The sequence below is a fragment of the Protopterus annectens genome, chromosome 14.part0, assembly GCF_019279795.1.
Source record: "Protopterus annectens isolate FY-2018-M chromosome 14.part0, PAN1.0, whole genome shotgun sequence".
Lineage (NCBI taxonomy): Eukaryota > Metazoa > Chordata > Ceratodontiformes > Protopteridae > Protopterus > Protopterus annectens.
Window position 1 is genome coordinate 658,867,299 of NC_056748.1, and position 10,144 is coordinate 658,877,442.

The window sequence follows — 10,144 nt, forward strand, 5'->3', positions numbered from 1 at the left end:
AGGTGCCCTCTGAATTAAAACGTCCAAAAATGTGATAGTTTTTGTCATAGTTAATGGTGAAATGTAAGCCCCAAACATTGTCGTTTAAGTATGTTACAAATTCCAATAGAGAACTTTCATCCCCCCTCCAAACTAGCCAAACATCAAGATACCGTCTCCATATGTCAATTTCTGTCAAGAATGTGTTCCTCTGTACATCATAAATTATATGTTTCTCAACAAACGCCATAAAGAGATCAGCATATATGGGGGCAAAAGATGCCCCCATAGCTGTCCCTTTGGTTTGCCAAAAGCATTGTTCTTTATAATAAAAAACATTGCTAGTAAGGACATATTGTGCTAAATCTACCAAAAAATTATTGAAGTCAGAACTATATAAGTTTGAGACTTCAAGCCAATAAGCTAAGGCATGCAGCCCATCCTGGTGTGGAATGTTGGTATATAAAGCACTTACGTCCAAGGAACATAGAAGCCAGTCTGGCTCAAGCTGTGTGTCAGAGATAATCTGTAAGAAGTTTGTTGTATCCTGTAAACGTGATCGAATATTAGATAGCAAGGGCTTGAGGTGCTTGGTCAAAAATAAAGAAAGGGGTTCTGTAATGTATCCCTTACCTGATACAATAGGTCTACCAGGTGGATGAGACAAATCTTTGCGAATTTTTGGCAAGAAGTATATATATTGGTTGATGGGATCATGAACTAAAAGTTGATTCATGGTATCATTAGTAATGATGGCCTCATCCCTTGCTTGCCGTAAATATGTCTCAATTTGTTTGCTGAACATATTGGTTGGGTCAATAACCATATGTGAATAATATCTTTGGTCATTGAGTTGTCGCAAGGCCTCCTTATCATAATCGGCCCAATCTAATACAACCACAGCACCACCTTTGTCAGCTGTAATGATAACAATTTCCCTATTGTTTTGAAGTTCAAGGATAGCTTGTTTTTCATCAAAAGATAAGTTATGTTTTAATGAAATGTCAGAACCCAAGAAATGCAAGTCCTTAAGCACACTATTCTGAAACTGCAATACCATTTGATGCATAGGTGGAGAGAAATTAGATCTATGGTATATAAATCTATCTAAATTATGGTGTAAGGTTTCTACACCAATTTCAAGAAACAATGGTTAATAGTATTTACTTATGCTGCATTATTGTAACAATCATTTCTACCCTATTTTTTGAACGTGGTTTAGAAAAAAAATCTCAAACACTTAAGTCATTTGACATGTTGCAGGTTGTGATGCAACAGAAAATACAGCTAACAGAGTGAGAAGTAGTCTTGCCAAGCATATATTCATATAGACTCACAGAAAGCATCTTATTTCCTTTTCAAATCTGGCAAAACAGGCTTGCAATCTACAATTCTTTCATTCATGGAATTTAGTGTGCTTTAACTTGTTTAAAGTCTTAATTCTCTTCAATTATACTACTCAGTTTGTGTTTGCCTGCATAGCAAAATACACAATTTAGAAAAAGCTGGACTTTGCTCTGCAGAGTTATTTTCAAATAATGGTTTTATAAGTAAGCAATGGTGTACGAGAGCAGCAATGAAAAGCAGTACTCCCTTAGAGATATTAATCTAACATTCATTTGTGTGGATGGTTCCTTGTCAGGTTGCCAGTTTAAATTCTGTCACCACTACCATACGACAACACAAGATAAGCCCTCCTGATCAAATTTCACCAGCCTGAAAACACTTTACTAGTAAATGGTCTCCCTGACAAATTCCACTAACACAAACATTAAATGTCTTGCACTGAATACTGATGTAGAGTTGGTTGTTGTTGTGTCTTTCGGCTTTTCCCGGTTAGGGGTCGCCACAGCGGAACTCCGGTCCGCTAATGATTGGCAGTAGATTTTTACATACCGGCTTGCTGGGCCTAACGCACAACCTTCAACGAAGGAACGCCCATTCACGCATGTCACCACACAGAAGACGCTCTGAGAATCGAACGGGCAACGTCTAATTGTGAGGCAACAACGCTACCGCAACAATGTCTATAAAGCACTACTCTTAAGCAATGTCTCAACATTGGCTTGTTTACAGTGATACAACACTTTTTACATTTTACCCACTGCTCACAGCATTTGCTGTCCTCTACAACTGGTACCTCTAAAGTTAACCTTTGGGAGTGAAGCAGCAGTGCTGGCTGCAGTTGTCTCAGAAACCTGCTGTTGCCTTTCACCTCCCAACAACCATGTAGCCAACTTTAACATAACACAGCAAATATGTTACCACATTTCCTGCTTACTTCATGCATCCTCCAACCAAGCATATATACCAATAAACTCCCAGAACCCTGTTTGCTGACCAGGAACGTCTAAGCTGGTTGGAAAAGCCTTCTCATCACAGGTACTTAAAGAAAAGCTCCAAAAAAGTGAGTCAGTAAACAATATACATATATAAATATACAGTGTAGCTGAACAAAGAAATTAGAACATTCTATGCCTTGTCAAAGAATAAAGTACCTAACAGAATATTGTTCAAACAATAGCTGATGTTACAGTAGCAATTACAAGAGACTGGAATCAGCAAGTGACATGAAATGCACTTAATCCAATTATTTTACTTTATGATTTAATCTTGCAGTCCTATATACTACACTGAAATAATCCTCAACTACAAGGTCTGAAATATGTGAGAATATAGCTATGCACAAAAAAGCAGCTGTGTATAATCTTACCATAACAGTAGATGTCCTTTTCACTGTCACAGTATTTTTTTTTTTTTTTTTTTTTTTTTTACACAAGGGATCTCCTTCCAAAGACAGCTCAATGTCTGGCCAGTATACCAAAGCCTTTAAGATCTTATAGACGCCATCAGTCAAACGTGCTCCCCACGTGAAATGTAAGGCACAAAGGTGATATAAGGATGCTAACACTTGGACCTGAAATGCCCCAGAAGGAACACAAAAACCACAAACAAAACATATACATAAGGAAGGAAAAAAGGACTGAAGGAAAAGGAGAGACTCCTTTGCAAGGACTGGAACTATATCATGATAGTTTGATTAATGGGCACTTGTTAAATGACAATTTTTTGATGAACTTAATGGAAATCATCTTGAAAAGCAACTTTTTATATTTTGAAGGGGAACTGTTTCGTCAAACTACAGGAGTGGCTATTGGGGCCAAATTTGCCCCCGTTTTTGTGAATTTAGTTCTGAAAGAGTGGGAAAAAATGTGTTCACCTCACAGTTTTGGTCTAAAATAATTTTATTTTTGAGATTCTTGGATGATATACTGACTTTGTGGGGAGGCATGATTGATTAAGCAAAGGAATTTGTGAACTATTTGAATTGGACTACATCCTACTTAAAAATTTACACACCAGCTGCATTCTTCCAAGATCTACTGTCTAGATATAGAATTGGACAAAAGGCAGGGAACCTTGAGATCAACCATCTATAGGAAAGATACTTATTGTAACAACTTTCTTCAGTTTGATAGTTGTCACCCAGCCCACCAAAAAAGAAGTGTGGTTAAGGGCCAGAACTCAAGGTTAATTAGTGATAACATGATGTTCCAACAAGAGATGAGCATCCTTATTGACATGTTTAAAACTAGGGGATACCCTATCAAAATGCTGCACAAGACATAGAATGAGGTTAATAGATGTAGGACCTCAAAATATGCACCCATATTGAGATCAGGAGGGATCCTAGTGAGCAACTGTAGGGGAACTACTTTGAAAGATGAGGGATTTGTTGTACCCTGCAATCAATTAATGACCCAATTGATCCCCAAGTTAAATGCCATTTGGGAGAATATTTTTGATGCTGAGCTTAGGGGCAAGCTGGGGCAAAGCCCAGAGTGGTATTCAGCAAAGGTAGGAACATTAAGAAATGGTTGAAATTGGATGCTAGAAGTATAAAGGAACATTACAACTCAAGAATGAGTAAATGTGGGGCATATAGCTGGTTTAAGTACATCAACGATGGGCCATACACATAGATATTGCAGGTTTTCATAGGAACCTACAATGCCCCGGAAGGTGCAATTGCAACAGAGATGGTGGTCTATGTGGCCATGTGCATTTCAAGTCAGGCATTCTATGTGGGAAAAACAAGAAAACATCCAGTTCATTTTTCCTACACTCATCTGTATGTTCAAATTACAAAAGATGTTTGTTTTTGTAATTGACAGGTCCTACAGAGAAGATGAGGGGGTGACCCCAAGTTAGACAAAGAAATCAAGGAAGATAAATGGCAACCTAGACTGAATGCCAAGGTGCAACCCGAAATTAATGAAAATATTTCTATAGGCAGTGTGTTAAAACAAGAGAGGAAACTGTGTTAGGTTATGGACATGCAAATGAGCATCATGGAATTATTGTTTTTAGATATATTGTTTATTGTGATTTTGCTAGTTATGTAAGACTGAGCCACAACAGTATATATATATTTCATGTTTAAGTTTATTACAGTTTTGTGAAGTTTTTTTCTTCATTTTCATTATTTTTATTTCATGCATTGTTTTAGGTCTGTATTCCTTGACCTAAGTGAAATTATCAACAGAACTGAAAATGTTTAGGTATGGCAACGTTAAATTTCTGAAGGCACTGGAAAAGAGGAAGTGATGTATAATATTTAAAGTGTGTTTGAACAAAAGCACAACTCTGATTATGCCTGTTGAGGTGAAAGTGTTTAGTCAGTGTTTAGCTGTGCCTTGTGTATTAACATTTAATAAGCCAGTGTTTTTAGCACAAAGCTAGTGTATGCCGGTCGAATTCTTTTTTGTTTTGTTTATTCAAATTTTTAGTTTTTAAAGTATTTTTGTTTGGTTCCCAATGGGATACTTATTTGAAAGTGGCTTAGTAACCACCATAGCAGAAGGGCATCCAGACTGGCTGCAAAGATGTTCTGAATGTTTGCATCCATATGTCACCTTTATGCCCTATACCTTTAGTGAGAAGCATACACGTGACATACGGTACGGTGCCTATAAGATCTAAAGGCTCTGGTATACTGGCTGGACGTTGGGTTACCCTTGGCAGAAGATCCCTTAAGTAAATACTGCAACAGTGATAAGGAAGAACAAAATATTCTAAGAATCTGATGCTGTAACTAAAAGGTTAGAATAATAGAATGTACAAGACAACTGGGTCATTTGGCTATTGCTATTAATGTCTTGCCAGTACCCACTCAGATTTTACCACTTTTTCAAGGAGTGATAGATCAGTCATACCATAGCAAACATGAAAACCCATCCAATTGCCCAGTTCCTTCTTAAAGGAAGAGTGTGTGTGTCAGAGCTTGATACGTACAGAAAGTTTGTTTCAGAGAAGGGTAGTCATTGTATGACAAATCTCTCGCTACAATGATATATTTGGTGAAGTAGGTTGAAATCTCTGGTTTAACTGTTCACTGGACTGCTTTACTTATGCAACAGTAAGAGGTACTGGACTGCTGGATCCTTAATAGTTCAGAAAGCAAGGCACAGATTACCCTCAAATAGTCTATAGCACACCAAAAACATGGACAAGGCTTCCAGCCTCTCTTGGAATCTGAAGTCCTTTAGGTCCATGATCTTTTTTGGTTACAGAACCTTTGTGCTAACATTTAAGGCACACATTTGTATGGGCTCTTGCTCATTTAATCAAAGCGGCTCTTTGCTTGGCGACTGACTTGAGAGATTCTGCTTTTTCCAAAGCTATCCACTATTGAATCTACAAAATAAGTATCATTTAAGCTTCATTTGCACATTGTTAACTGCTTCATTCCCACACAAGCTGAACTGTTCTTTAAGATACAGGATGCCTTGTACTGTGATTCAGGACTACTTTATCTAGATAGTGTGTTTACACTTGGGCTCTAAAACCAGCCATCTTACATTAACAGGGCTTTTTCCTGCACTACTGTGGCAGAAACCTACTGATAAAAGCTCATCCAAGTTGATGATTGCTGGAGGAAGGCTCACTGTGTGTTTCCCCAATTGGTAGACAGCTTTATACTTGTTTATGCTGATATTTAAGCCTCACATTTGCACAAAACTGCTCTCTGTGTAGCAGTGGTTAGCAGTGACCTGCACAGACAGACAATTTGTGGATAGTTATTTAAGGAAAAACTTATCAGTGAAACCACCCCAGTCCTCTGCTGGTCTAGGAGCAACTCAGTTGCACACTGAGCAGCATTGCTTTATTGGTTTACCTAGAGCACACACAGACTACACAATGTACAGCTCCACTTGGTCTCTGCACTAACAGCACAGTACAATCTGAAGTCCAGCCAAATTAACCCATTCCTTTGCATAACAAAACACAAAAAGACCTATCATGAATGGGAAGTTTCGCCAACATCTCCCTGGCCAGTCTGATGAACATGGGCATCCTGAGGCAATGCAGCAATGGACTCATGTATACTGACAACTTACTCCTGAAAAAAAAAATACTATACAAGACATGTAGCTACACTATGGAAATGGAGTCAAGACTCTCACATACAAACATATCTTATGCCAAATCAGCATCCACAAATCACTTCCCTCACTTAACAAGGACAAGACACACAAACTCAAATAAGCTGGGGTACTCACTTCTAACTTGCTAAAAACCCAGGGGCCTCCCAAATACTGCCTTCTGAAAACACACAATAATGCAGACATCAACCACCACACACTCACACCAGTGTCTCAACAAACAAGTCCTTTAACACCATCAAAGCAAACGTTTTGGGCATCGATTACTCCATACTGAGACATATGGATGTCCCCCTCACCAAGCTGGATAAGGAGAGGGTTATGATTGGCTTTGTCAGGTGCCAGGATCCATCAGGATCTGCTGAATATGCACTCAAGTCACTCAACCAGAAGTATCAGTATAACTCCGTTATAGTCCATTTGGGTGTGAATAACGACAGACATACTTCCCTGAAATATACGAAGAGCGAGACATGACTGAACTTTTGGAAAGTGTGTCACAGGCAGGTTTGAGCCTAGCCTGGAGTTGCATTTGCCATCACCAAGGATGATGCCACAATACAAACAAATATGACTAACAAATGGCTTTGTTTCTGGCGTCATTCCAAGGGAATTCAATATCAGCCTGGTTGGACACAATCAACACCCCATGCTGCTTTGCCAGAGCTGGTACGCACTAGTCTCCTCTAAGCTTTCAGATACTCGCAAAGGCATTAGCCACCCCTATTATGCCTTTTTTAGGAAATGTCAAAATAACCAACCTCCCAATGTAATAGAATCTTCTCAGGATAAACTGAAAGTACTGCTACTCAATGCCAAATGTCGAAACAAGAAACTGCACTCCTTGGAAGCACTCATCACCTTGGAGGACGCCGACATTGGTGCAGTCACAGAGACATGGTTCAAAGCCACAGAAAGCACCATGGCTGTACTAGGCTACAATGTCTTCCAAACATTCAGACCACAAAAAGAATGTGAAAGAAACAAAGGAGGAGGTACATCCATCTATGTTAAGGATAAGTACACCTCCAGACTTGTCAAACACTACGAGACTCTTCAGCTACTCCAAAGTCCAATTACCAAAGGCAAAAACCCCTGAAATATCATAGCTAGCTGTAGGTCCCCCACAATGAACCAAGAGACTCACCGCACACCTAGACAGAGTGACTTACCATGCAGCCTAACACCTTATTCATGGCCGATTTTAATTATCCTATCAACTGGGGAACCACAAATGTTGTGGCTCACAGATTCTTGGACTTTGTCTTTGTAAATCCCTGGAACAGCTTGTTAGCACTCCCACAAGAAGCTCAAATACCCTAGACATACTGCCCACTAACATGAGGGAGCACTGCAACCCCCCCACCCCCGTGTGATGTCCTCATTGGTGAGATTGAACATAAAGCAGCTGCTTTTCAAATAAGGTCAGATCACCATCAAGCTCAAAAAAGGCGCAACAATTTTTCCCAAGACTAAACTACCCCTTACTAAGTGATGCCACAAGAAACTTCAAAGCCAGGCCCAAAGTACAGATTGTACAGACTCCTTTGCAGAAGTGTACACCACCGCCCTGTATAACCATTAACCAGATCCAGATTAAAACCAGGTCTTGCCAGGAAAAACAAGCCACCCAAGTGGACCCCACTCCAGTATAAACAGACTACACAACAAAGGAAATAGACTAATGCCCAAAAACAAGATGGAACTGGTTCAGCAGAGAAAGAAATCATTCACTAATCTAAACAAATCAGAGATCTGGTCAAGTCATCCAAAGCCAACTACAAAACAAAAATAGCCTTTTTTTTTTTAACCTACGTCCGGAATCTTAAGGGGAATAACTCAGCTATGCACAGAACTGGCTGTGGATGGCACCACCCATACTCAGCTGGAGGAAATGGCTAAAAAGTCAGGCAAAAGTTTGGCCAACAGATTTAGATTCAACTTCACCCCCCTGTCCCCACTGGTCATCTCCAAAGTATACCCAACACCATTCCTCAGCCTATTATTTCAAGACAGCAGGTCATCGCTGTACTCTCTAAGGCCAAAATCATGGCATCAATGGGACTAGACAACATCCCAGGTTGGCTGTTAAATTAAAACATGACCTAGCAGACCCACTTGAAACCCTTCTTACACATAACCTCTGGGCTGGCTATGTTCCATCAGAACAGAGGACAGCAACGGTTCTCTCCATAAAAAGGGGGACCATCAAAAAAACGTGGGAATTATAGGCCCATAAGCCTGACTAGCCTCATTTGCAAGACCATGGAAAAAATCATTATGTACCTTACTAACAGACACAAGTAATCAGCAGACTCTGGACCCGGCCCAGTTAGAATTCATTAAGGGTAAATCATGTCTGTTAAACCTGGTTGACTGCTTCAAGAAGGTCATCAAGACCATGGACGAGAGAAAGACTGAATACTACCTACCTTGACCTGGCCAAGGCATTTGACAATTTCCCACTCTGGTATTATAGACCAACTCAATTGGAAATTAAGCCTTATGTCACAAGCTGGGTAGCTAAATAGCTCACTGATGGGACTCGTACCATAAAAGTGGGCAACTTCATATCTAGCAAAAGGCCAGTGACTAGTGGTGTACCACAGGGTTCTGTGCTGGACCCTTTACTGTTCTGAATATATTTCTCATAAGTCCAGGCACATGTAGATGGCCTGTCGCTGACCAAGTACACTACCTACCACAAATTGGGAGCAATCACTGAATCCCCAAATGATACAAATATACCATAGAAAGGAATAGCATAGACAACTAATTTGTGCTAGAGCCACAGAAGGAAGCAAAATGCCAATAAATGCATAATTATTCCTTTAGTAAAAGTGAACACCCTGCAAATTACAAAATAGACAGCACCACCACTCCACGAGAGTAGACTTAGTGGTACGAGACCTGGGTACTCAGGTTGATAGCAATCTGAACTTTGGCCACCATGTATCTAGAGTGGTGAGGAATTCCTTCTATGTGGCACATCTTATAAGTAAAGGCATGGCATCTAGATCCAAGGATGTTATAATTCCTTTGTACTTTGTTCTCATCAGACCAGCTATTGAGTAAAATGCACATTTTTGCATGCATCTCACCAGGCACCTGCAACAGCTGGAGAGAACATAGGTTTCTCACCAAGAAAATACAGGGTAAACAAAGCATGTCCTATGGGAAAAGACTGAAAGCCCTATCTCCGTACTCGATCTCCCACAGGTTAAGGGTGATCTATGCCTAGACTTACAGGGCAATCTCTGACCAGGCCCTAATAGAAATGTTACAAATTCTCAAATCAAACCGCATGAGGGTCACTCGCTCCAGGGATGTTAACCTAGCCTTGGATATGAACAAGTCTTGATGAAGAAACACATGTGTGTCACAGAGACTGCCCCTTCTCTGGAACAAGCTGTCCCATTCATGTGAAACAAATCCCCTCCCCGAATCTCTCAGGCACAACCTAGATCAATAGAAGGGTAATCACAGAATCACTCCTGGGGTGGCACCCATATGTCTCTCATGGACAGAGGCAGTCAGTATTAGGCCCATATCATGTGAACTTTGTTCACTAAGTACTGATAATTGTGATAACTTGCGATAAATATGGCTAGGCTTGTAAAGGCTCTTGGGCATAGCTTAACAATCAACTATTAACCTATGTCTGATATATTTAGCAAGATGCATCCCCAAAAGAGCCAAATTTAATTAAATGAAAAAAA

The 10,144-nt window shown here is 40.0% G+C and overlaps 1 protein-coding gene across 1 annotated transcript in view; it reads right to left on the bottom strand.

Annotated features, from left to right (window-relative positions):
* Positions 1–10,144, bottom strand: part of BICC1 (BicC family RNA binding protein 1) — a 1,908,684-nt gene that overhangs the window by 1,682,002 nt on the left and 216,538 nt on the right. The window lies entirely within an intron of this gene.